At 42.4% G+C, this 27,927-nt stretch overlaps 1 protein-coding gene across 1 annotated transcript in view; it reads left to right on the top strand.

Moving 5' to 3' along the window:
* The first annotated feature begins 257 nt into the window (after positions 1–257).
* Positions 258–27,927, top strand: part of SESTD1 (SEC14 and spectrin domain containing 1) — a 105,543-nt gene continuing 77,873 nt past the window's right edge. Inside the window, exon 1 of the mRNA XM_054723245.1 lies at positions 258–500. The gene's annotated coding sequence lies outside the window, so the exon portion shown is untranslated. The remainder of the gene's footprint in view (positions 501–27,927) is intronic.

Raw genomic sequence — 27,927 nt, 5'->3', positions numbered from 1 at the left:
GGGGCCAAGCAGACGGGTCCCTCCTGCAGCCCAGGTTTCCCGACTCTGGGTCCCGCGCTCCTTCCACTACCCACGGTGCCGGCTCGGCAGCTCCCACCTGCACGCACGGTCCCGGGGTGCAAAGAGGCCCCCTCCCCGCGCCGCCCCCAGCCCCCAGCCCCCAGCCGCCTAGGCACTCCCGGCCCCGCCCCCTCCCCCAGCTGGGCGGGGTCTCTGCGCAGCCGCTACCCCGGCGCGTGCGGGGTCGGGCGGACGCGGGTCGGACCGCGGGTATCGGAGGTCGCCGGGCCGCCTGCGCCGCCGCCCCTCGCCTGACGCACGCAGGGGCCGGACGCGGTTTGCCGCGAGTGACTGGAGCCCTGCGCGCCGCCGCCGCCGCCCGGGCCCGCTCCGCCCCCAGCCCGCCCTCTCCGCCTCGCCCTCCTCCCGCGTCCCGTTGGCGTCCCCGCGTCCGCTCCCGCCGCCTGGGAGAGCCGGTCCGCAGCGCCAGCGCCGGCCAGGTGAGTGTGGCCGCCGCGTGGCCCGGGCGAGAGGAGGGTGCAGGCCCTGCGGCGGCCGGCGGCCAGCGCGGGCGGGCGGAGGCGGGGGCGGCGGCGGCGGGCCCGGCGTTCTCCCCCCGCGGGCCGCGCGGCGCAGGGAAGGGCGCCCCCGCCCGCAGCCCCCGCCGCCGCCGCCGCCGCCGCCGCAGACAAAGCGCCCGAGGTGGGAAGCCGGCGGGCGGTCCCTGCCTCCGCGCCGCCCGCGGGGTGCGGCTGCGGCCCGCAAAGCCCCGGGCCGCTGGCGTCTCCCCTCCTGAGCGCCCTGCTTCATTTCTGGGTGAAAGGGACCCGAATCGTGCAACAGGTTTAGGCGTTGATCCGTCTTTTCCGGTGTGCGGGACCAGATGGGGCGCCCGGCTCCGGGGGCGAGTCCCCGCGCCCAGCGCCCGCGGCTGGCTGCTCCTTTGTGTGGCCGGCGCCCAGCCCGCCGGGTGGGTGGGTGGGTGGGTGGGGGACGCCGGCTCGAGGCCCCCGGGCTGCGCGAGCCTCCGGGACGCCTCCCTCGCGGAGTGCGGCTCGGCTCCCGCGGGCCTGCAGCACGCTTACATCCCTCAGCCTTCGGAGGAGCCACAAAGGGAGGGGAGCCAGGACCTCGGCAGAGGTCTCTCGTGATGTATTTATTTTCTGTACGTTAGGGTGGACTCGTTGCTAGGACCGCAGTGTGCTCGGCTCCTGAGGATGCGGGTGGGATCGCACCCTGGGATGCGCGGTGGGCACAGCCCCCGCGGTTCGCTGGGTGCTTTGACATCTCGCCCGTACACAGACCTCACCCTGGAAGTTGGAAGTGCGGTGGAGGGAGTCACTTGATAGCGGCTATTTGACAGGTCACCTCTACCTTCACATTTTGTCCGTGCCGACTACACCCACCAAGCATTCTAGCAAAGGGGTGGCAAACCTTCAATGAAAATCGCCACTCAAAATGCCCCCCGTGTTGGAAAATATTAATCCATATGGTTTTCTTTGGCTTACCAAACCTTATTTTCTTAGGCGTGAGGAACTTTTTTCAACCTCCCCCAAGTTGAATACATAATGAAGAAGGTTTATCTTTGTTTACACACCTTGGGTCATGCTCTTTACCTATCTGGTTTCATTGGTGTGCTATTTTAGTGTAACAATACTAAATGGAAGGAAAATATCTTCCTTTTGCTTTGAGCAATAAAATACTTCTTTGTTCTAGAACCAGGAAGCTTTATGTGGACAGAAGTTGGTGACTTGCTTTTTACCCCATGATCAAATGCATTAAAATATTCCCAAAGGACTTAAAAAAAAAAAAAGCATTACACAACTCTATAGATTGTTTGTACATGCAAAATTCCAGGAAATAATTTTGCTGTATGTTTATTCAAACAATCTAACCTTAAAAAATGGGCCTACTCTGTAAATACCCACACATTAGGGAATGCATTGATTGGATTTAAAGAGTTTACCAAGCACCCCTGTGAAGAATAGTTGGAAGGAATAATGGGTGGATGAGATTAGGAGCTGATGATGGTTGGACCTAGAAGTCTGACAGCAAAATGCAGAACATGTGAAGTGGTAGAGGTTGCAGAATTCACCTATTTGGGTTTCTGCTGGACAGGCATATCTGAAAACTAGATGTCTACTAATTTAAAAAGCAGAAAATACTACATTTTGACCTATGTTTTTCATGTGCTTAATAAAGACTCCTTGAAGCTCTTCTCTACTTCCTAAAAACACACTTGATATTAATAAGGACTTTTCTTTTGAAGAAATAAAATTATATCAAATTAATATGATCTGTAGAAAGTTTCTCTGGCATAATTAGTGGTTTGACTTCACTAAGGATACCATTTATCCGTGTAACATTGAACTTCAGAGAGCTTTCCTAGCTGTTATAAGCAACAGGAACAATCTCTTGAGAAAAGTAGGATATTTACTAATGAAAAGTAGCAGAAACTTAAATTTATGAAATCATTTTCCTTTATCGAGATAAAACATATAGTTTAGACTCCACTCTTTTAAAGTGTTCAGTGGCATTATTATATTCATAAAGTCGGACAAATATCTCTCATTCAGGAACATTTTCATCATCCTGAAAATACACCCCCAAACCCATTGGCTATTATTCCTAGTCTCTCTCTCCTGCATTTGGCAATCACTTATCTACTTTCTGTATCTATGGATTTGCCTTTTCTGGACATTTCATGTAAATGGAAGCATAAAGTATGTGGCTCTTTGTGTCTTTCACTTAGCAAAATATTTTCAGGATTCCTCCATATTATGCATATGTCAATACGTCATTCCTTTTAATGGCTGAATAATATTCCATTATATGGATATACCACATTTCCACTTTTTGAGTAATGCTGCTATGAACGCTTATTTACAAGTGTTTGTGTGGACATAGGCTTTCTGTTCTGTTGGGTGAATACTTCAATGTGGTGTTACTGAGTCATTTGGTAGCTCTGTTTAACTTCTTGAGGAACTGCCAAGCTTTTTCATAGCTGCCGCACCATTTTACATTCTCACCAACAGAGTGTGAGGGTTCCATTTTCTCCAACACTTGTTAAATGTTGTCTAGGATAGTCCTTCTAACGGGAAGGGGTATCTGTGGTTTTCATTTGCATTGCCCTAATGCCCTGATGGCTAATGATGTTGAACATCTGTTCCTATTCTTATTGGCCATTTGTATATCTTCTTTGGAAAAATGTCTATTTGATTTATAATCATTTCTGTTTGTTTTCACATGTATTTTCTTAGTCTTTGAAATAATACTGTAAGATAGATTTATTTCTGTTTTACTGTTAGGAGAGTAAGTTGCAAAGAGGTTAAGTAATTTGCTCCTTTTTAACCTTATAAAGTTAGTAAGAATAATGGTGTGAATATAAACGTAGGTCTTCTGACTCCACTTCCTGCATTCTTTCCACTTCGTGAGGCATACAGAACTCAAATTGTCTTTGCAGATTTGCCTGGCTAATCATTGCCAAAGTCGGGGCATAATAAATCAATCAACCAAACAACAACAAAAAGCAGGTGTTATGGCCACAGTGCCTCAGATTCACCAGATTTTGTTACGCTTTCTCAAATAAATTTTTTTTTCTTATCCTAATAAGGTGGATCTGATTTGCATACTTCCTGTGGGGAAACAGAGCAGTTAAACTAGTCCCAGCTTCTCGGTGGCACAGCTAATCCTAGAACCCACTGTGCCCTGGGACATGGGGCTTTCTCTTCCCCTGCAACTTCCATGTTCTCTGTTTTCTCCCTTTAATATTAAAGTGATCGGACAATTTAACATTTTTCATAAACATTAACATTTTTCTGGATTAAACTGAAATTAACTTATTTTTTAACTAAGTGACTTGCCAGTTTCACTTTGAAGTGCAGGATTACTAGGGTATATGCTTCAGTTTTTATGAACTAGTTTGGATCAGACATATGCAGAATTCTTAACTCCTAAGGGTAGGTAGAACCCATATGTTATTTATTCATCTTTGCATGTCCATTGTCCAGCATAGTGCCTGTCACGTAGAAAGGACTCTAACCTTTGTTTAATAAGTGAATACAAATACTTTTTTTTATTGGAAAAAAAATACACAAAGCAATACAAATGATCTGGTACACTCTTTTAGAATAAATGTAGTCCAAATTCCAGAAAAAGAAAATATTCCTTAACCCTGGCATATGATCTGAAAACTAATAAATGTTAAAAATTAGAACTTGATTTAAAACTCAACACTGTGTGTTATGGAAGGAAGTAAATGTTGTTCCATCCTGGATTTAACAAAATAGTTTCCTAGACAGTTTTGACTCAGTGGTTGGAGCGTGGGCCTGTGGACTGAGAGTCCCTGGTTTGATTCCGGTCAACGGCATGTACCTAGATTGCAGGCTCGATTCCTGGTGCTGGTTGGGGCTCATTCTGGAGGCAGCCATTGGATGTGTCTCTCGCATGTCAATCTTTTCTCTGTCTTTTCCCCTCCCTTCCACTCCAAAAATCAATAAAAAAAATATCCTCGGTTGAGGATGAACAACAACAACAAAAATAGGTTCTAAGTACCTGCTGGCACAAGTGCTTTCTCTAAGCTCGATGTTCAGACAAGAGTTGTAGTCTGAGTGTTTATTAAATAAAGGAATGCCCAATGAGTGAGTAAAATAATTATTTTTTTCTATAACAAGTAGAGGAGATAACAGTAAATGAATATTTAGGTCCTGTTATTCACTTGTATCTTAATTGTCAAACATGATATATCCTATAGTAATAAAAGCCTAATATGCAAATTGACCGTCACTCCAACATGCAAGATGGCCACCCCCATATGGTCAAAGATGGCCACCCCCATGTGGACACAAGATGGCTGCCACAAGATGGCCAGCAGGGGAGGGCAGTTAGGGGTGACCGGCCCGGCAGAGGAGGGCAGTTGGGGCGACCAGGCCTGCAGGGTAGGGCAGTTGAGGGGGACCAGGCCAGCAGGGGAGGGCAGTTGTGGGTGATCAGGCCTACAGGGGAGGGCACTTGGGAGGGACCAGGCCTCCAGGGGAGGGCAATTAGGGATGAACGGGCCCGCAGAGGAGGGCAGTTGGTGGCGACCAGGCCAGTAGGGGAGGGCAGTTGCGGGGGACCAGACCTGCAGGGGAGGGCAGTTGGGGGGGACCAGGCCGGCAGGGGAGGGCAGTTAAGGGTGTCCAGGCCTGCAGGGGAGGGCAGTTGGGGGCGACCATGCCGGCAGGGGAGGACAGTTAGGGGTGATCAGGTCAGCAGGGGAGGGCAGTTAGGGGTGACCAGGCTGGCAGGGGAGGGCAGTTTGGGGTGACCAGGCCAGCAGGGGAGGGCAGTTAGGGGCAATCGGGCCAGCAGGGGAGCAGTTAGGTGTCGATCAGGCTGGCAGGGGAGTGGTTAGGGGGTGACCAGGCTGGCAGGCAGAAGCAGTTATGGGCAATCAGGCAGGCAGGCAGGCAGGCGAGCCGTTGGGAGCCAGCAGTCCTGGATTGGAGTAGGTGCAGGCTGGGCTGAGGGACACCCCCCCCCCGCCCCCTTGCGCGCCCCCCCCATCCCCTCCCCCGTGCACAAATTTCGTGCACCGGGCCTCTAGTGTTAGTTATAAAAATTCAAATAATTAATGGGTATATAGACTTAAAGTTGAAAATCTCCCATTTACTTCTTGTCCTCTTTATTTCTTTCACTCCAAGGTAATCATTATTAACAGTTTGAGATTTATATTACAAACCTATATCTTTGCATTTTTGTGTACATAAGTACAAATATACATTTATATATCCAACCATACTCACGTACATATGTGTGTATACACAATGGTTTTTCTTCTACATGTATCCTTTGTTTTTCACTCAAATATATTAAGACTTTTGCATCTATTATCAGAAAAGATAAACATATTTGTTTGCTATTCTTGCCTGGTTTTGGTGTTAAAATTAAGCCAGCTATTAAGAATGAATTGGTAAACTATCCCTATTTTCTCTGTTGTCTGGAATAGTTGAAAATATCTGCCCTGTAAACATCTTTTAGAAATCACCTGAAAACCTTGGCGAAGGAAGAAATCCAAGACAACCTTTCTCATTTTTCCTGTTTTTATTGTTTTATCAAGTTTTAGACCTTATTTTCTGTTACATGTTTGGTGAAGGAATCCTTCCATACACACTTCTCTCAGCTCTGATAAGTTGACAAATGCAAATGATTAAATGAATCAATGGATGCAGAAGTATATGCGCTTTTCTCTTAGAAAGATCCAGAGTAAAGTCCTACACTTACTAGTTGTATAACTTTTGGCAAATTACCCTCTTCAAACTTCTGTTTTCTATTCTGTAAAATGGTAATGGTCCAACCTCACAGGAATCTTGGAAATATTAGAGATGTGAGACAATATATGAAGTTGCATCTAATAAAAGTGAAAAAAAAATATAACACTAAACTATAAATGTAAATTTGTCACCTTAATTACTATAAATTGTTTCAGCTACCAAGAACAAATTTAAGGAGAAAGAATTGTGGAGCTATAGGGATGGTTTCCACTAATAAATTGGAAGACTATAAACATTTCCAGGCTATTTAAAATTTAATTTTGGAAAAAAATGATTTCTAACTACCTGCATGCTTTTGGGGCAGAATAGTGGGAAAAGTACTGGAGTAAACAGATCTGGATTAATCTTACATTATCAGTTGTAAGCCTTGTGACTTTGGACAAGTTAATTTCTCTCTGTAAAATGGGATAAATGCACTTACTTTATAGGGTAAGTATGAGGAGAGATATTAGTATAATGCCTGACACTTAATAGGTATTCAAATTGTTAAAAAACATTTTTGCATGTGTTGAGTGCCTAACATTGATGAGCATGATGTGTTGGGTTCTGCTGTTTGAAGGCTTCGTGGTGTAGTGGAAAGGACATTAGACCCTAAATCAGAGATTTAGCCTTGGACAAGTCACCTGCTCACCTTCTTCTATTTCTTTACCTGTAAAAAGAGAGTAAGAGAACTAACACTTACTGAGATTCTATTTTATATGCATTTATTAGGCAATTTAACAAATCTTCATTTAATCTTCCCAATAATCCTACCAGGTAAAGATAATTTGTCATTTCCCGTTTTAATAGATGAAGAAACAAAGGTGCAGGAATTAGATTTTCTGTAGTCCATTGGGTGTCCACCCTCCTCCCCAGCCCCCGAGTCCTGTCCATGTTCTTTTATTCATTACAGCACTCCCCTGCTGGGATGATAGGATGTGTCTACATACAGCGAATACCAAATGGAGAGAATACTGCAAACTGAAACACTAAGTGTATAAAAAAACTAAACCAATGTATGATTAGGCTACTAATTTATTAATGATTTCCATTAATCAAATATAAATAGAGGATTGTTAATGTGTCCTAATGCCTGTGCTTAAGAGTAGTAATTTAAGTTTTTTAATATGTGTGTTTCTTATAACCGCTTTACTTAAATAATTTATGAGTCTTCATTGCATTTCTACTTTGACCAGGTAAAGGAGAGGGAGTAGGTAGTTGTCATAAAGGGAAATACAAGCTTGTTTGATGAGTGTGTGTGTGTGTGTGTGTGTGTGTGTGTGTGAGAGAGAGAGAGAGAGAGAGAGAGAGAGAGAGACAGAGAGAGAGAATGTGTGTGTATGGAAGAGGTGAGAAGTACAGTTCTATGGCAGTTTGGCATTTATTGAAACTATAAACTCTTTGAAAGAAGTAGGGAATATCTACGTTATAATTCATTATCCACTAGCAGACTTGCAGAGTCGTTTAAAAAATGAACCTGCCTTTGTCAGCTGGTTTGTAAAGAGCTATTGATTGTATTCTTAAAAGGTAGTGATATTGTCTTTCCTTTGATAGGGTTTGCCAAAGCTTTTGCTATGGGTTTCATTTTATTTGATCAGATTCTGTGATACTGATTTTGCATTGCTGCAAGCCTTGTGCTAGGGATATGCAAACCCCCCCCCCCAAAAAAATGCCTTAGGATATTGCAAAATAAATTGTGATTCAGTCTTAGTATAGAAGGTTTAGCAGTTCTGTTGAGGCTTCAGTTATCATTTTTATTCTGTTGATTAGAAGTGGGAATTCCTATGTTTAGGGTACAGAATTTTTATCAGAGTGACTGAATTGCACTGTGGAAATTCTCACTGGTATTGAAGGCCACTTTTTTTTTTATTTTTTTTATTTACAGAATACAAAGCATGTGGAGCTATATGTAAGAGGTAGAAAACATGGTTCTTGTCTTCAAAGAGTATATTTTTAGTTTGGGAGGCAATGAAGGAGGAAACCAAGTAAAAGGACACAGAGGGTTTTGAAAACTTGCACTTGCTCTTTGTAAAATCACTTTAACTGCATTGGGCTTTGTTAAGATACGATAGGTCTCTCCTGATGGATACTATCAGAGTAACCCAACCCTTTGAAAACTGGCAGTTGTGTGTCTTGTATGTCTTGTTCATTCTATAGTGTTCTCTTTGCTGTACACAAAGAACTGTTTGGAATAAGTATCAAGATTAGTTCCTCTTTTCAGTATTTTGCTGTTTATCTCCTGGATTGTGGACTGGGTTCTCTTTTTTGTGATGGCTGTTAGAAAGCCAGAGCCAGGCTTGTGGAACACCCCAGAGTGGGCATACAGGTTTTATGCTGTGCATTTTGCTTAGCCTTGGTTTGGCACCATTATTGGTGTCTTTATTCTTTCGCTTTTATTGTTTAATTTATTAACTTTTATGGTTCATGTAGTCTTATAAGTCTCATTAATCCTTTTCAGAATAAGATAGGGGTATACATGAAATCCAAGAAGGAACATATCAAGGCAAAGAGATTAATATAGTCAAGACCATATATGGCAATGGGTTTATTTCATGGGCCAGCTTTGATTGATAATGGTGGCTGAATGGAACACTGCCTTAAGAAGTAGTTAGAGGCACCATGTGGATTTAGTGGGAAGGGCTATTGTGATCCTTGAGCAATGTTGTTGTCATGGGTGTAGGAATATTGATGGCCAGTGTTTGCCATCCCTATTATAGACAAAATATACAGGATACTGGATAGTATAATGGGTGAGTGACTTTTTAAGTTTAGAGTTAGGTTTTGCCAGGTGAGATGTGGATTTGGGAAACAAGCTAGTTATTTTGGGAGGTTGGCAGTTAGGTTGGTTCAGCTGCAATGAAATGTCTGCAGTGGTTAAGCAGAAATGAAGTTGGTGGGAAAAGTGAAGAAGGAGGTGTGGGAATTCTTCCACAATCCCATCCAAAATACCACGTTGTGTTTATTTTTTTATTATTTTTTTACTTTTTATTTTTTATTTTTTAATAAATCTTTATTGTTCAGATTATTACAGTTGTTCCTCTTTTTTCCCCCATAGCTCCCCGTCACCTGGTTCCCACCCCACACTCTGCCCCCCCTCACTGTCCTCATCCATAGGTGAACGATTTTTGTCCAGTCTCTTCCAGCATCCCTCACACTCCCTTCCCCCCGAGGATTGTCAGTCCACTCCCTTTCTATGTCCCTGATTCTATTATATTCACCAGTTTATTCTTTTCATCAGATTTTTTATTCACTTGATTTTTAGATTCCTTGTTGATAGATATGTATTTGTTGTTCATAATTTTTATCTTTACCTTTTTCTTCTTCCTCTTCTTAAAGAATACCTTTCAGCATTTCATATAATACTGGTTTGGCGGCGATGAACTCCTTTAGCTTTTTCTTATCTGTGAAGCTCTTTATCTGACCTTCAATTCTGAACGATAGCTTTGCTGGGTAGAGTAGTCTTGGTTGTAGGTTCTTGCTATTCATCACTTTGAATATTTCTTGCCACTCCCGTCTGGCCTGCATAGTCTCTGTTGAGAAATCAGCAGATAATCGTATGGGTACGCCCTTGTAGGTAACTAACTGTTTTTCTCTTGCTGCTTTTAATATTCTCTCTTTGACTTTTGCCCTTGGCATTTTAATTATGATGTGTGTTGGTGTGGTCCTCTTTGGATTCCTTTTGTTTGGGGTTCTCTGTGCCTCCTGGACTTGTAAGTCTATTTCTTTCACCAGGTGGGGGAAGTTTTCTGTCATTATTTCTTTAAATAGGTTTTCAGTATCTTGCTCTCTCTCTTCTTCTGGCACCCCCATCATTCGGATGTTGGTACGCTTAAAGTTGTCCCAGAGGCTCCTTACACTATCTTCATATTTTTGGATTCTTTTTGCTTTTTGCTTTTCGGGTTGGGTGTTTTTTGCTTCTTTGTTTCAAATCTTTGACTTGATTCTTGCAATCCTCTAGTCTGCTGTTGGATCTCTGTATATTATTCTTTATTTCAGTCAGTGTATGCTTAATTTCTAGTTGGTCCTTTTTCATATCCTTGAGGGTCTCACTAAATTTCTCGGAGGTTTCTAGAAGATTCTTGAGTAACCTTATAATGTGGTTTTGAACTGTATATCCAGTAGTTTGCTTTCCTCCATTTCTTTCATTTGTGACCTGTTTCTTAGTCTCTGCATTTTGGCTGCTTCCCTGTGTTGATAGAGTGGCTTGTGTGCTAGGTGTCCTATAGGGCCCTGTGGCTCAGCCTCCCCAGTTACCCGAGGTGGACACTCTTGGTGCATCCCTTTGCGGGCTGTGTGCACAGTCTTCTTGTAGTTAAGCCTTCATTGTTGTCAGTATCACTGGGAGAAATTGACCTCCAGGCCAATTGGCTGTTAGGATCAGCTGTGTCTACAATGGGAGAACTTCTGTGCTGGAGACACCTTTATGAGGCAAGACTTGCTTCAGTGGGGCTTTGGTGCTCACTGTGTCTGCCCCCTGAGTATGTCCCTTATGGATCTGAGTAGTTGTAATCTCGATGGTCCTACTCTGACTCCTGAGTACCCTGGCTCTTGGATATCCAAGGAGGTGCTAATTTAGCCTCTGCCTGAGGCCGCCCAGCGGAAGCTATGGAGAGATCTGCAGATTCCTCTTCTTTGTTTGGGTTTTGGAGGTGCCCAGATGAGGCCCAGCTGTGAAGCAATGCAGGCTGCTGTGAGGCCTTGGGCCTTCTTTTGGATGTTCTGGGTCTCTTGACTCAGCTGCAGTTTGTTAGGTAAGTTAAGATTTCAAAGGACCAGGCCATTCATATGCAGAAACCTCTACGCACAGCTTGGGTGGGGCGGGGTCTCAGGGTGGAGCAAACAGCAATGGCTGACTGTCGGCCCTGCCCTAAGAGGCCCCCGGTCTCAGTGTGCCTTCCCCGGTCTCAGTTTGCCTTGGTAATTGCTGCAAGCACCTCTGAGAGAAAGCCGCCCTCGAGTTCCGCCCGCTGCCAGACAGTCCAGTTTCTCCCCGTATGAGTCTGGGTCCCCAGAGTCTCGCCTGGAACTGGAGTTCAGAGCAGTCAGGAGCTTGTGTCTCCCTCCTGATTGAAAAAGACAGCCGTGTACTCAGTTGCCAGCCTTTTACGTGCGTGCCTCCGTACCTCCGCACTTTACTTCTGCAGCTCCTCTCAGTCTCAGTGTGCTTTTGTCTTTCCTTCTAGTTGTAGAATATCCACTCAGCCAGCCTTTCTGAGGTTCTGGATGACGTCCATTTTGTCTTTTAGTTGTAGTTTTGAAGTTGTTGTGCGAGGCAGCAAGTTCAGGTGTTTACCTATGCCGCCATCTTGGTTTCTCCAGAATACCACGTTGTGTTTAGTTGTCCTGTCTCCTTAGTCTCCTCTGACAGTTTCTCAGTCTGTTCTGATTTTTTTTTTTATGACTTTGACAGTTTTGAGAAGTCCTGATCATATATTCTATAGAACATCTCTCCACTTGGGTTTGTCTGATGATTAGAATGGTGCCTTGGATTTTTGGAAATAAGTTGAATTGCCCTTGTCATCATGTCACGTAAGGGAATACCTGATATATTAATGACATTACTGGTGATCTTCACTTAGATTACTTGGTTAAGGTCGTGTTTGTCAGGTTTCTCCACTGTAAAGTTACTGTTTTTCCTTTTCCATACTTTATTTTGGGAAATGATTCACTAAGTTCAGCCTATCCTCACAGTGGAAGGGGGAATTAAAGGAACTTTCTTTTTAAAAAATGTAATATTCCTTTAGATGGGTTTTTTATATATTTTATTCAACTATTCCCTTATTGATATACATTTAGGTGGTTTAGTACAGGGGTCCTCAAACTGCGGCCCGCGGGCCACATGCGGCCCGCCGAGGACATTTATCCGGCCCGCCGGGTGTTTTTGCCGCCGCTGCCTGTCCTGCTTAGCAGTCGACTTAGCAGTGTGCATAGGAATTTGTTCATAGTTTTTTTTTAAAACTGTAGTCTGGCCCTCCAACTGTCTGAGGGACAATGAACTGGCCCCCTGTTTAAAAAGTTTGAGGACCCCTGGTTTAGTACATCCTAACAGGTAAGAAAATAGGCTCTGGAACTACACTACCTAGATTCACATCCTGGCTCCACACTAGTTCTGTGATCTTGGGCTACACTTACTTGACCTCTTAGTTTCTCTATCTGTACAGTGGGGCTGTTGATAGTAATTACCTCCTGGGATTGTTTGTTGGGAGGATTAAATGAGAGAATATATGTGTAAAGTGCTTAGAACAGTGTCACTATACTAAGTGCTAAGTAGGTGTTTGCTATTATTATTATTATGATTTTGTCTTTACAGTGATACTGCAATGAATAACTTTGTATATATTATTCCACACATTGGTGGGGCAGGTAGGTATATAATAAAATAAATTCCTAGAAATGGGTACTTGCATTTGTAATTTTGATAGATATTGTCAAATTTCCCTCCCGAATCGATGTACCATTTTGCATATCATCCAGGGATATGTGATAACATCTGTGTCCCTATATCTGTGTTACCAAATTTTTTTATCTTTGCCAGTCAGGTAGTGCATATCTTTTAATAGGAATTAATTTGAGCATCTTTTCATTTAGCCATTTAAGAGTTTAGATTTTGATACTGCTTATTGTGAAGCAACCTGTTCTTCATCAGCTAGCAGTAGTAAGAAATGTTTTGGGGAAATAATTATAGTAACTAGATAAGGAATAGTTGGACCAGGGAAAGAATACAAGTAGTACTGTGGTTGCAAGATGGACAGTCTGAGAAGTGGTACACTAAGTTGCTGGCCTCTCTTCTGGTGTGACAGCATGGTGTCTTGGTAATTGTTTTTTAAAAGCCTTAAGAGATTCTTAGGATATATTCTAGAAGTGGGATCACTGGGTCAAATGGTAGTTTCATTTTTAATTTTTTGAGGAAACTCCATAGTGTTTTCCATAGTGGTTGTATTCCCACCAGCAGTGTACTAGGGTTTTTTCCCCACATCCTCAATAGCACCTGTCCTTCATTGATTTGCTTATGGTAGCCATTATGACAGGTGTGAGGTGAAACCTCATTGTCATTTTAGTTTTCCTCTCTGATGATGATTAGCAACTTTGTGAGCATTTTCTTCATATATCTCTTGGCCATTTGTATATCCTCTCTGGAGAAGTGTCTATTTAGGTCCTTTGCCCATTTTTTAATTGGATTGTTTGCCTTCCTTTTATTAAGTTGTGTGAGTTCTTTCTATATTTGTATCATTGGCAAATATGTTCTCCCATACAGTGGGCTCCCTTTTTATTTTTTTGATGGTTTCTTTTGCTGTGCAGAAGCATTTATTTTAATGCAATCCCATTTGCTTATTTATCCTTTGTTTCCTTTGCCCAAGGAGATGTATTAGAAAAATATTGCTATGAGAGATGTCTTGAGATTTTGCTGCCTATGGTTTCTTCTAGGATTTTTATGGTTTCACGACTTACATTTAAGTCTTTTACCCATTTTGAGTTTATTCTTGTGTAAGGTATAAGTTGCTGGTCTATTTTCATTTTTTTGCATGTACTTATCCAATTTTCGCAACACCTTTTATTGAAGAGACTCTCTTTTCTCCATTGTGTGCTCTTGCCTCCTTTGTCAAATATTAATTCAGTGTAATGGCTTGAGTTGATTTCTGGGTTCTCTGTTCTGTTCCATTGATCTATGTGCCTGTTCTTGTGCCATTACCAGGCTGTTTTGATTATAGTGGCTTTGTAATATGACTTAATATCTGGTATTGTGATACCTCCAACTTCGTTCCTCTTTCTTAAGACTGCTGCAGCTATTTGGGGTCTTTTTTGGTTCCATATAAATTTTTGGAATATTTGTTCTAGATCTGTGAAATGTGCTGCTGGTATTTTAATAGGGATTGCATTGAATCTATAGATTGCTTTGGATAGTATGGACATTATAATGATGTTTACTCTACCAATCCATGAACATGGTATATTCCTCCACTTATTTATGTCTAATTCTATCTCTTTTTTCAATGTTCTGTAGCTTTTCTAGTATAGGTCTTTTACTTCATAAGAATCCCAAAACAGCAATCAGAGAGAATATATGCACCCCTATGATCATAGCAGTGCTATTTACAATAGCTAAGATATGGAAACAGTTCAAGAGCCCACCAGTAGATGAGTGGATAAAAAAGATGTGGTACATTTATACAATGAAATACTATGCAGCTGTAAAAAAAGAAGAATCTCTTACCCTTTGAGACAGCATGGAGCAACCTGAAGAGTATTATGCTAAGCAAAATAAGACAGAGAAAGACAAGTATCACATGATCTCACGCATATGTGGAATCTAATGAACAGAATAAACTGATGAACAAAATAGGTCCAGAGACATAGTAGCATGGAAGAGACAGGAATCTCTGGGAAGGCAGGGGGTGGGGTGGGTGGGAAGAGATTAGCCAAGGAACTTATATGCATACTAGAGGCCCGGTGCACGAAATTTATGCATGGGGGAAGAGGAGATGTCCCTTAGCTCGGCCTGCACCCTCTCCATTCTGGGACATTCCTCTCTCAATCTGGGACTGCTTCCTCCTAACCGCTCGCCTGCCTGATTGCCCCTAACCACTTCTGCCTGCCAGCCTGATCACCCCATAACCGCTCCTCTGCTGGCCTGATTGACGCCTAACTGCTCTCCTGCCGGCCTGATCGCCCACAACTGCCCTCCCCTGCTGGCCTGATCGCCCACAACTGCCCGCCCTTGCCATGACACTCCTCCTCTGCACGAGGCGGTGGAGACGCCGGGACCGGCCTCCTCTGTGCTGCACGGAGCCACAGGACCCCCAGTCCTCACAGTGCGGAGCAGCCGCTGGGCCCCGCCTCCGCTGTGCGTGCAGCCATCTTGTGGTGGCCACTTGTGACGATGTCACTGAGGGTGTGACGCCACATAGGCTTTTAATATATAGGATATGCATAACCCATGGACACAGACAACAGTGTGGTAAAGGTTTTGGGTGTGTGCGGGATGGAGGGGCTCAATGGAGGGGGAAAGACGGGAACATCTGTAATACTTTCAACAATAAAGAAATTTTAAAAAAGTTTTAAGAGGATCAGCATCTTATGTTTGCAGACAACAGTGAATGAAGTTACAGGGGTGGATTGAAGGAAAGGTTTCAATTGCATTAAAGTAAAACAAAGTTAATCTGACCCATCTTTTATGACATGCATGTTTATTATGGTACATAATAGGCAGAAATAAAAACAGTTCACATATATAATTGTAATTAACTTTAACATCCAATTTTACGAGATTTTCTTTCCCATTGCTTTCTCCAGTATGTATAAAATTGCCAGTGGGTAGTATTTTTCTGTTATCATGTATTGCATACTGTTTAATGGCTGTTATCATTAAACTACCCCCTTCCAACCTCCTTCCCAGCCACACTGTAAAAAACAAAAATGCTGAATCTTACTTTTACATAAACTGGATGGGGTGTAGTGAGTATGATGGTCTTTTGTTTGAATTTAACTTTGGAGGAGTCCATGAGCTCAACCTAGCCACTCATGAATTATATGCACCCTGTTTCCTCACATGCCAGAGGCTTCAAGAACTCTGGGGCAAGAGAATAGACTGCTGGGGGTTGGAGGGGAGGAGGAGATACAAAATGACCCCATTCTGAAAGAAGGAAGGGGATATTAAACCAGGAGAAGGAAGTAGACACCGTGAACATGGAATCTGGATCAGTGGAATATGAGATTCTTAGCTTCCTAACAATAAAGTTAAGAGAGGAGAAAGCAAAGGAGAGCTCAAGTAACCTACCTATTAGTCAACTCTTTTGACCCAGCTAGCCTAGTCTTGTCATTACTAAAACGATTTCCTAGCGGACTCAGCAAAATAAAAACAAAGCTCCTACACCCTCAGTTAAACCAAGTCAACCCAAAAGGTGAACGTTTCTTCTAGCTGCCTTAAAATACAAAGCAAGTCTGTTAAAAGACTGAGTGCAGTTACTGTTTAAGTTCTTTTCTGTTTTGATAGGGGAAACTGGAAGGCTGTGGCCTCTTGGGGACAGGAGGGACGAAGGGTAACCTAGGGGTGGTAGAGAACTTAGGAGGTGGGAGAAAGGGACGCTTAGAGGCAGCTAAAATGACAAATACAGGTTTTGATAATTTTTACCAGATCATGGATTGTCTTTACTCATGACAAATAAAAGCTCTATTTCAAATATTTCCTTCCTGTAGAATAGGCAGCTAGCCAGACACATACCTTGAGTTGTGGTGAGATGGAAGGTGCTACTACTACCTTGACAACACTTGGATTGCAGTTTAATTCTATCTTAAACATATTTCTGTTAAAATGCCATTTTGTTAACCTGCTTTTGTACATTGTTGTACATTGTTAACCTGCTTTTGTACATATTTAAGCCCATCAGTTACTTATGCCTTAAATGTGAATCATTTAAGCAGATAATTATTGCTTTTCTCCTTACTACTTGGCTGAGGTCAGATACTAAGGAAATAAGAATGTTGGTAGAGGAGAGGTAGTTTTATAATTTACAGCTGTTGTGCAGGATCATACTGTACACCATGGTTAACTTTAGGTGACATTTACTAGTAAAAATTGAATCTGGTTTGCAAAGAGAAGACAACATTTTATGAAAATAATATTTCTTTAGGCAACTTAAAATTAGTAAGTCCAAGAATATTCTTTCAAAGATTTATTTTAATTATCTAGTGATATTTTTATAAGATGGTTGCAGGAACAGTGCAGATAATATAGCATTTTATTATACAGTCTGTTTAAACTAGAGTTTTTAAAAATAAAATTAATACTATTTGACTGAACATTTGCATTTTGTCAAGCACTGAGATACATAGTAAGGATACAGTATATTAACTACTTGTGAATAAAGACTTTGCTACTGTAGCAGAGAAATCAGACATTGGTAGTGATAGTAAAAACAGTGATCTGAAATGTTTTTTGATAAAACTAGTGACCCGGTGCATGGATTCATGCACATTGAAAGGAAATTAATTAGAAGGTGGCTGGCGGGGCAGGATTGGGGGAGATGGGCTGGACATGCCCTGGAGCCAACCTGTGGTCCCTCCCCAGCTGGCCGCACCTGAGGCGGCGCCTTGGCTTGAAGGGCATCTGCAGAGTGAGCTGGGCCCCTCTGGCAGGGGGTCCCTCGGCCTGTCCTATGGGGATTGGGCTGAAACAGGCTCTCTGACATCCCCCGAGGGGTCTCGGATTATGAGAGGGTGGTTCTTGGGTGACACACCCCAGAATCGAGTTCCCTCCTCTCTGGTTCCGGGGTGCATCACCCAAGAGCCGCCGCTGCCAAGTCACCACAGCTCTCCTGCGTTGAGCATCTGCCCCCTGGTGGTCAGTGCACATCATAGCTACCAGTCAGACGGTCGCTTAGCCTTTTATATATATTGATTGGTGGATATTTGGCATCAAGTAGGTAGTGTATTTAACTTACCATGTTAAGCGCCAAGCCTTTTTGTCTTCCTTTCCGTTTAGCCCGCGATATCCGATTTCACCGATACGCTGGCGGCACCCGTGACTGACCGGTCCAGATGGAATGTATAGTGTCAGTCACCTGGGACTGACATGGCGCTTCATGTGTTAAGAGCTTGACAGGACTCTTGGTTTCAATAATAAAAGTTGTTAGGGCTAAGGAAAGAAGGGCAAGTTAGAGGAGGAGGAAAGAAAAAAGAGGTCAGTTAATAGAGAACATAGAGAAAAAAGGGACCAAAGACAAGAATTCAATTAACTTTTGTGAGAACAAAGCCTTTCCTCTGAGGAAGAAGAAATAAGGTGTTCTAGTTCCTTCTTTATTTTAGGAACACTCCTCAGTGTGGTTTGTAATGTGTGACTTCTATAAGCAAAACACACTAAGAATTATAAAATGACACTGACTTATTGTTTTCCTTGCAGTTAGTCATTTACTAAGTGACAAGTTTCCAGTTTCCTATAGAAACTGTCATGACTGAAACTGTCAAAAGAGCTGATACTTTTACGTTAATTTTAATGAATGATGGGGAGAGTTAGTGGATTATTATCAAATTGCTTGTCAGCTTTTCTTTTCCCTAAATGTAGCATGTACTGTAACTATAATGTTTTATTTAATACCTATTTTTATGGAATCTAAGAATTTTGAAGGAATTTAATTAATGGTCATAAAAGTTTTAAGGGAAGATCAAGAGAAAGCAGTCTTTTTCATCCTGCCAGTAGTTTTCTAGGGACTTCTTAGTGTCATTATACTTATGGAATATTTTTTCTTAAAAATATATTTTTATTGATTTCAAAGAAGAAGGGAGAGGGAGAGAGATATAGAAACCAATGATGAGAATCATTGATTGGCTGCCTCCTGCACGCCCCCTGCTGGGGATCCAGCCCACAACCCAGGCATGTGCCCTTGACCGGAATCAAACCTGGGAGGGACCCTGCCGCAGGCCGAGGCTCTATCCACTGAGCCAAACCAGCTAGGGCTGGAATAATTTTAAAATTTGTATGCATGGTTGTATCCCTGTCCTTCTGGCTGGGGAGTACAAGTGTCAACTCCCAGGAACTCTTGTCTCTGGGAAGCAGGGCTTAGGTGGAAGTCTCTGTACCCCCCAGACATGAAAGCAAGTGTATGGCACACATGTCTGATGATCACTACTTATTCTGGAAAATAATTACCTTCCTTATTCCTAAAGAAAACAAATCTGTATCAAATTTACCACTTAAAATATCTCCAAACGAACTCAGTCAGTCGTACTTGGCACTTGTAGGAAAGGGACAGACATACAATAGAAAGTAAAATTGACTCAGTCCCTGACCTTCCAGAGCATATACTTTTAACATATGCTAAAGTTTATGCTTAGAAATATGGTCTATGATAATCAAAATTGAAACAGACTCAGACACAGCGAGCCCAATGGTGGTTGCCAGAGAAGGGGAGGGGATTTGGGAGACTAGGTGAAAGAGGTGAAGGGATTAAGAAGTACAAATTGGTAGTTATAAGATAGTCATGGGGGTGTAAATAAATACAGCATAGGGAATATAGTCAATAATATTGCAATAATTATGTATGGTGTCAGGTGGGTACTGGAAATATCAGGGGGAATACTTTGTAAAGTATATGAATGTCTAACTACTGTGCTGTACACCTGAGACCTATACAAAATAATATTGAAAGTAAGCTGTACTTGAAAAAAAAAGTAATTTACAAATATATAAAAATAACACAAGTAAATATGACTTCGTTCGTTCTATCAATGAATCCCCACTCAGCTAAGTTATATACTAAGTGATAAGTGTAATAGAGATAGTGTAAGATAAAATAGTAGGACTAAGAAGGGAGAGAATGGTAACTTATCCTCACAAAGAGTGTTGTGTCACGGAAGGTTTCACAGAGAAGGTGAAGCTAATCTACAGTTCAAAGAATAAGGAATTTCTTTGACTAGATAACCAGAGATAGCAGGATATGCTAGAACACAAACAATGCAACAGCATTGTAGGTTGAGAGAACTGCACTTGTTTTTTTTTTGCTGATGAGAAGGACATGAAATAGAAAGACAGGCAGGGGCTTTTCCAGACTTAACTCTTGCAGAACAGATGGCTATGGAGGACCATTCAGGATTTTAGACTAGTGAGGTCGTTAATTTTGCAAGTATGTGAAAGAGGAGTGTCTGGAATAGGGACGCCTTTCAGAGGTTATGCAGCAAGCATGTCAAACTCAAAGGCTAACACAGGCCAAATAAACAAGGTTTAAGTTTATGTGGACCGCAAAAAAAACAAAAGCTTCAGTTTTCATAGAAACATAGGTTTATTTCAATAGAGACATGCTGCATACATAGGGCTGAAATAAATGAGTAATTGTTAACATAAAATAATAGAATCTACACTAATAAAAGAGAAAGATGCAAATTGACCGTACCTTTGTGACGCCCACCAACCAATCAGTGAGTATGCAAATTAACCCAACAAAGATGGCGGGTTAATTTGCATACGCAGCCGCTCAGGGCCTCTGGGCAGCGTGGGAAGGCGGGAACGGAGTGGAAAGAGGCAGCTGCGGGCCGGAGCGGAAAGGCGGTGCTGGCAGCCAGGGAAAGGAAGGCCCATTCTTGCACGAATCTTTGTGCATTGGGCTTCTAGTATTTTAATAAAAATTAATGTTTTTTCTTGAACATTAACTTACCAGACACTGAATAACTGCACAAATTAATAAGTGTAACACAAATAAACCTATTTTTCTTGTTCTCCGAAAACGAAATATTTCCTGTTGCACACATCAAACAAGTCAGTCCAAGACTAATGATGTGGCAATCGGCTGCTAAAATATTCGTTGCTAGTATTAGTGGAGAGAAGTGGTGCGCCTGCACGTAAGGGACATGAATGCAACACGATTATAGTAATGAGTCATTAGTGAACGTTGTAGTTCGTTATTAATAATTATGTATAACAGGATATTGTAAAAATTAAGTTACGACATTTTTATTAAAACGTTTCTTACATACCGTTATATTGGCTGGGCTGCAAAAATATTTGTTGTGGAGCTGCATGTGGCTCGCAGCTCGCGAGTTTCACATGCTTGTTATACAGTAACGGAGGCAATAGTGCTGTGGAAGAGAAAAGGATAGAGTCAGCATTCTGTGGCATTTATACAGAGGGTATAGGAAAAGAATAACTTCACAGTCTCTCTTAGGTTTTTATAACGTGTGTGGGTACATGTACATGTTGGGGATTAATGTAGCAAAGCTTATCAAATACTATCATTTTACCAAATTTTAAAATTTTTAAATAATTGCAGACTTACAGAAAAGTTATAAAAATAATTCAAAGAATTCTTAATATTTTCACCCCATTTTAGCCAAATGTTAACTCTTTACCACATTTGCTTTTCATAAAGTAATATTATTTTATTTCTGAACTGTTTGAGAGTAATTTGTAGACATTATGTCCCTTTGTCCCTGAATACTTCATTGTGCATTTCCCCCAAAACAAGTGTATTTTCTTATATAATCTATACTAATAAAAGCCTAGGTGGCCCTCGCGTGTGATGTTGTCACAAGATGGCCGCCACAAGATGGCCATGCGCACAGCAGAGGCAGGGCCTGGAAGCAGCTTTGTGGGGTGAGGCCTGGGGGTCCCGTGGCTCTGCGTGGCACGGAGGAGGCGGGTCCCGGCGGAGGAGGCAGGTCGCGGCAGGGGAGGGCAGTTGTGGGCGATCAGGCAGGCAGAGGAGGGCATTTGTGGGAGATCAGGCTGGCAGGGGAGGGCAGTTGTGGGCGATTAGGCCGGCAGGAGAGGGCAGCTAGGCATCAATCAGGCTGGCAGGGGAATGGTTAGGGGCAATCAGGCTGGCAGACAGAAGTGGTTAAGGGCAATCAGGCAGTCAGGCAGGCGAGTGGTTAGGAGCCAGTGGTCCCTGATTGTGAGAGGGATGTCCGACTGCCAGTTTAGTCCCGATCCCTGTGTTGGACATCCCCTGAGGGATGGAGAGGGTGCAGTCCGGGCTGAGGGACAGCCCCCCCACCCGTCCCCATGCACGAATTACGTGCACCAGGCCACTAGTCAAAGTATAATCATCAAAGTTAGGATATTAAAATTGATGCAATGTTGTATCGCCTTTATCCAAATTTTCTGATGTCCTTTTGAGTAAATGAGAATCTTTTTTCCTGGTATAGTATCTAGTCTAGGATCATGTATTACTTTTATTTGTCTTACTTCTTTATTCTTCTTTAATCTGGAACATGTCCTTTGTCTTTCTTTATGTTCCATGATATGACATTTTTGAAGAATACAGGTGAGCGGTTTTGTAGAAGTATTGCACCATTTGACTTTGTCTGGTGTTTCCACCTGATTAGATTCAGATTATGCATTTTCACCTGGAATACTATAGCAGTATATCAGTGAGTCATGTCTGGAGGTTCATGTTATTGTTGTTGCAATACTAGTGATGTAAATTCTTATCACTTGGTTATGATGGTGTCCTCCAGGTCTCCCTACTGTAAAATTACTTATTTTTCTTTTATAATTAATAAGTATCTTTTCGGAAGATACTTTGAGACTCTTGATATTCTATTTTTCATAAATGTTTTTTCTCCACTAGTTTTAACATATGATGATCTTATATTCTGTGTCCTTTTGATATGTATTCATAAATTTTTCAGCACGGCCTTATATTCTGGCAAAAGATGGTCAAGAGTCATCTTCTGCTTTCCTCACCCAACTTGGAATACCAGTTTTTCAAGCAGCCCTCATTCTTTTTAGTGGGAATTGTATTTAGAAATATAGATCAAGGCATATTCTCATTGCTGCTAAGAGGTCATTGAATTTAGGCCCTTTTATTAGGCAGGGTTCTCCAGAGAAGTAGAACCAGTAGGCTATATTAGGGAGATTTATCATAAGGAATTGGCTCATGTGGTTGTGGAGGCTGGCAAGTCTAGTCTGAGGGTGGACAGGAGGTAGGAGACCAAGGGTAACCAGTGTTCCAGTTCTCAGAACATCAGACAGGATGAACTTGAGCGCAGTCTACTGGAGAACTCTCTTACCAGGGGAGGGTCAGTCTTTTTGTTCTTCAGCTGATTGGATGAGGCTCACCCACAGTATGGAGAGTAATCTGCTTTACTTTCCTGATTAAAATGTTAATCTCATTCAAAAACACCCTTGCAGAAACATTCAGAATTATGTTTAATCAGATATCTGGCACTCTGGCCTAGTCAAGTTGATATATAAAATTAACCACCAGCGCCTTCTTAGGGGACAAAGTTAGGGGACACACAAATATGTATATGTATTGAAAACTATGAGTACTTACTAATTTTTCCTTTTTCAACTATCATTATGGGTTCATTCTAGCCTCCCTCTCTCTTCTTATACAGGGTGGATTTACAGTTATAATTTACAGTTGTGCGTACACAAAACAGAGTTTATGCTTGTATTATTATTTAATTATTGTATTATTTTCCATACGAACAACTGTAACCTACATTTGTCTCATCCTGTATTTGTAACTCCCTTCTTTGACAGAAGTGTGGCTCCCATTAGTATTCACTTTACTTATTTATTTGCTGAGTATTAGAGTACACAGAAAGTACTTTAATTCAGAAAGTACTTTAATTCAGAAAGTACTTTAATTCAGAAGTGCTAATCCCTTAACACTATTAAAAAACACAAACCCATTTACTGGAATTCTGTATTTATTTATGCTTTTTATTTTTTGCTTACAGCCTGAGAGTATGAACTAAAAATACTATGTTCAAAAGCCACTTGTTTGTTCTCTCTTCCTGCCTCATCCTTTAGTGTAGTTATGGTTGTCATTTGAAATTCCATTAGAGACATTTCTTTCTGTTTGATTTCTGTTTTCAGTTTTTTAATCCTTCCATCCTTGTAAATCTTTGAGTATGTGAAACATTATCATGGTTACAAAAGTCAGAACTACACAGAAAGCTATACTCAGAGAAGTGTTAGTCATCCCTTCCATCTCTTCCACTCCTTTTCCAATCCCCGATGCTTTTCACCCATTTTCCCATACTTCCTCAAGGCAATTAGTCTAGTTTCTCATTTATCTATCTTTTGTTTCTCTGCACAGAATGAGCAGATGAATGTATGTGTGTGTGTATGTCTGTCTCCCGCGCGCGCGCTCGCTCTCGCTCTCTCTCTCTCTCTCTCTCTCTCTCTATATATATATATATATATATATATATGTATATATACAAATATATATATATATACTAGAAGCCCAGTGCACGAAATTCGCGCACGGCAGGGGGTTGTCCCTCAGCCCAGCCTGTACCCTCTCCAATCTGGGACTCCTGGAGGGATGTCCGACTGCCCGTTTAGGCCCGATCCTGGTGGGATCGGGCCTAAACGGGCAGTCGGACATCCCTCTCACAATCCAGGACTGCTGGCTCCCAACTGCTTGCCTGCCTGCCTTCCTGATTGCCCCTAACCGCTTCTGCCTGCCAGCCTGATCACCCCCTAACCACTCCGCTGCCAGCCTGTTTGCCCCAACTTCCCTCCTCTGCCGGCCTGGTCACCCCTAACTGCCCTCTCCTTCAGGGTTGATCACCTCCAACTGCCCTGCCTTGCAGGCCTGGTCCCTCACAACTGCCTTCCCTTGCAGGCTGGGTGCCTCTCAACTGCCCTCTCCTGCTGGCCTTCTTGTGGTGGCCATCTTGTGTCCACATGGGGGCAGGATCTTTGACCACGTGGGGGCAGTTATTTTGTGTGTTGCAGTGATGATCAATCTGCATATTACTCTTTTATTAGATAGGATTGAGGCCTGGTACAGGGGTGGGGGCCAGCTGGTTTGCCCTGAAGGGTGTCCCGGATCAGGGTGGGGTTCCCTTGGGGTGTGGGGCGGCCTGAGCGAGGGGCCTGTGGTGTTTGCAGGCCGGCCACGCCCCCTGGCAACCCAAGCAGAGGCCCTGGTATCTGGGATTTATTTTCCTTCTACAGTTGAAACTTTGTAGCCTAGAGCGGAGCCAAGCCTGCTGCTCCCTCCGGGGTGGCAGCCATTTCTGTGGCAGTTAATTCACCTTCTACAATTGAAACTTTGTAGCCTTAAGCGGGTGAGCCCCGCCAGGGTGTGCGGAAAGCTTTGCTTCCCCTGTTGCCGGTGGCAACCCTGGCCTGCTCTCTCAAGCTCCGTACTGCCGCCATTTGTTTGAATTTGTTTACCTTCTATAATTGAAACTTTGTAGCTTGAGTGGAGGCTTAGGCCTGGCTAGGGCAGGCAGAAAGCTTGGCTTCCTCTGTTACCTAGGAAACCTTGCTCTCTGTGGCTGTAGCCATCTTAGATGGGGTTAATTTGCATACTCACCCTGATTGGCTGGTGGGTGTGGCCTGGCTGGTGGGCGTGGCTTATGTAGCGGAGTGATGGTTAATTTGCATATTACCATTTTATTAGAGAGGGTATATATATATATATATATTTTTTCCCTCTTTACTGCACAGAAAGTAGACCACTGCAGATCTTCTGAAGTTTGCTTTTTTCACTTAACAAATCATATTATCTCATAGAGACCTTCATTAATTTTTATAGCTGCATGGTACTCTATTGGGTGGATACCAATTCTTTATTCAGCTACTCTTATCTATGGACATGCAGGTTATTTCCAATTGTATTTTCCAATTCCTGTTATACCACTATAAATAATCTTGTGTAACAAGTATTTATATATTGTTGAAAGTGTATCTTCCTCCTTATTCTGTATATTTGTGCTTTCTCCTTTTGTTTTTTTCTTCATTACCCTTGTCTATTTTCTTAATTAAAAAAATCAGATGTTAGTTTATAAATTAGATATACTGTTTTGTTTTATTTTAATTCTCCACCTCAGTTTTTTTAGATCTATTTTTCCATCCTTCTGTTTTCCTTTGTTCTTTTTGAATTAGGAACTTACTTTTATTACTTACATAAATGTTACAGGTTTTTCCCTTTTCACTGCATTAAATGTTATTTTAATATCATTTGTTTTAGAAAATGTAACTTGTGTGTGGCTTTTTTTCTGTTTACTAGAGTTTAATAGACGTTTTAAAATTTTGAGGAAGAGTGCTTTGATTTTATTTTCTTTGTAATGTTTATTTTTATTAGAATTATGATCAGTGTTTGTATTATTTCTACTTCATGAAATGTACTGTTGCTTTCTTTAAGAACTACATACGATCACTTTTTTTTTTGGTCAGTATTCAAGTCTACTTGAGAAGAAGGTATGGTTTTTATTATTGGTATAAAGTTTTATATAATCTATAAGATCTACCTTAATTATGTTTGTCTGTGTTAGTCTTATGTATAAAGTTGTTTTTCTGTATCTTTTTGCATTCTTTGTAGTTTCTGCTTTTTAAAGGTAGTTGTGTTATTTGATAAATCGGTATTCCTGTTATCTTCATTGTGTATTGTAGCTTTTAACATTAAACAGTGTTTCTCTTTGCCACATTCAGTGCTTTTTGACTGATTCTTTAGTACAGGCATCCTCAAACTACGGCCCGCGGACCACATGCGAGTGTTTTTGCCGTTTTGTTTTTTTACTTCAAAATAAGATATATGCAGTGTGCATAGGAATTTGTTCATAGTTTTTTTTTAAACTATAGTCCGGCCCTCCAACGGTCTGAGGGACAGTGAACTGGCCCCCTGTTTAAAAAGTTTGAGGATCCCTGCTTAGTATCTGGATGACTATTCTTGCTTTCCTTTGTTTCTATTTGCTTGATATGCCTTTGCTTATCCCTTTGTTTTTTTTAGTCTGATTTACTTCATTGTAAGTTATCGCTTGCATATAGCATTTAGTTAGGTTATTTCTTATGAGTCATATTGAAAATCATTTTTGTTTAATGACTTGAATTTGCTCTAAATTCTTTCATTTTTATGTTATAAATATGTGAATAAAGTTATATTTTCTTTTGTTTCTTTATGATGTGTTTTCATTTAAAATAATTTCTTTGGATATTTTAGATTTGTTGTTTTTTTGTTATTGGTTTAGTAGCTACTTCTATACTTAAGCCTTTTTAAAATAGCTCCATTTCCTTGTTTTATTTTTTTTAAAAGATATATATTTTTATTGATTTTATAGATGAAGGGAGAGGGAGAGAGATATAGAAACATCAATGATGAGAGAGAATCATTGATTGGCTGGGGATCGAGCCCACAACCCAGGCACATGCCCTTGACCGAAATGAAACCTGGCACCTTTCAGTCCACAGGCCGACGCTCTATCCACTGAGCCAAACCAGCTAGGGCTCCTTGTTTTCTTATTTAACTCTTTCCTTTCCTTTGTTAGTTTTAATGGTGTGCTTAATTCTTACCTATCGCTATTTCAACTATCCATGAGTTTATTCTGTTTTTTTCTCTCTTCTCCCATTTTTAGTTGCATTATACGTATATACATACACACACACACATACACATACATATATATATGTATACACACACACACACACACACACACACACACACACACACACACACTAGAGGCCCGGTGCATGAAATTCATGCATGGGTGGTGTCCCTAGGCCTGGCTGGCACTCAGGGACGATCGGGGCCTTTCGGCTGACGGCTGGGGCCTTCCCTCCCGCAGCCCCTCCCCCTGGCCGGCCTCACCTTCTTGCTGGCCGGGGCCTTTCTGCCAGCTGCTGGCTGCCGGCCGGGGCCTGCTGGATGTGGGGAGGGATCGCGGGAGGTTGGCCAGTGCGGGTAAGGACCAGGGGAGGTTGGCCGGCAGCGGGAGGTTGGCTGTGGGAGCGCACTGACCACCAGGGGGCAGCTCCTGCATTGAGTGCCTGCCCCCTGGTGGTCAGTGCATGTCATAGCGACTGGTTATTCCGGTCGTTCTGGTGTTCTGGTCACTTAGGCTTTTTTATTATAGACTAGAGGCCCGGTGCATGAATTCGTGCACAGGTGGGGTCCCTCTGGGTGGCCTGCAGGGATTGGGTTGAAACCGCAGTCCAACACTGCCTGCAGCTCCTACCTGCCACTCCCACTCATCCCGGCCCCACTGTGCCTGCTGCGGGCTCGTGCCCAATCAGTCCCGTTCAGGAGAGGCCCATGCTGCCGCGGCAGTGCTTGTCAGCCATGAGCGCTGCATCTGGCGCCCTCCCAAGGGGAGTGGTCTTCGGGATGGGACTGAAACCAGCTCTCCAATATCCCCTGAGGGGTCCTGGATTGCGAGAGGGCACAGGCCAGGCTGAGGG

The sequence above is a fragment of the Eptesicus fuscus genome, chromosome 11 (genome assembly GCF_027574615.1).
Source record: "Eptesicus fuscus isolate TK198812 chromosome 11, DD_ASM_mEF_20220401, whole genome shotgun sequence".
NCBI lineage: Eukaryota > Metazoa > Chordata > Mammalia > Chiroptera > Vespertilionidae > Eptesicus > Eptesicus fuscus.
Note: the sequence above shows the minus strand (reverse complement) of the source record. Positions and strands in the feature narration are given on the sequence as shown.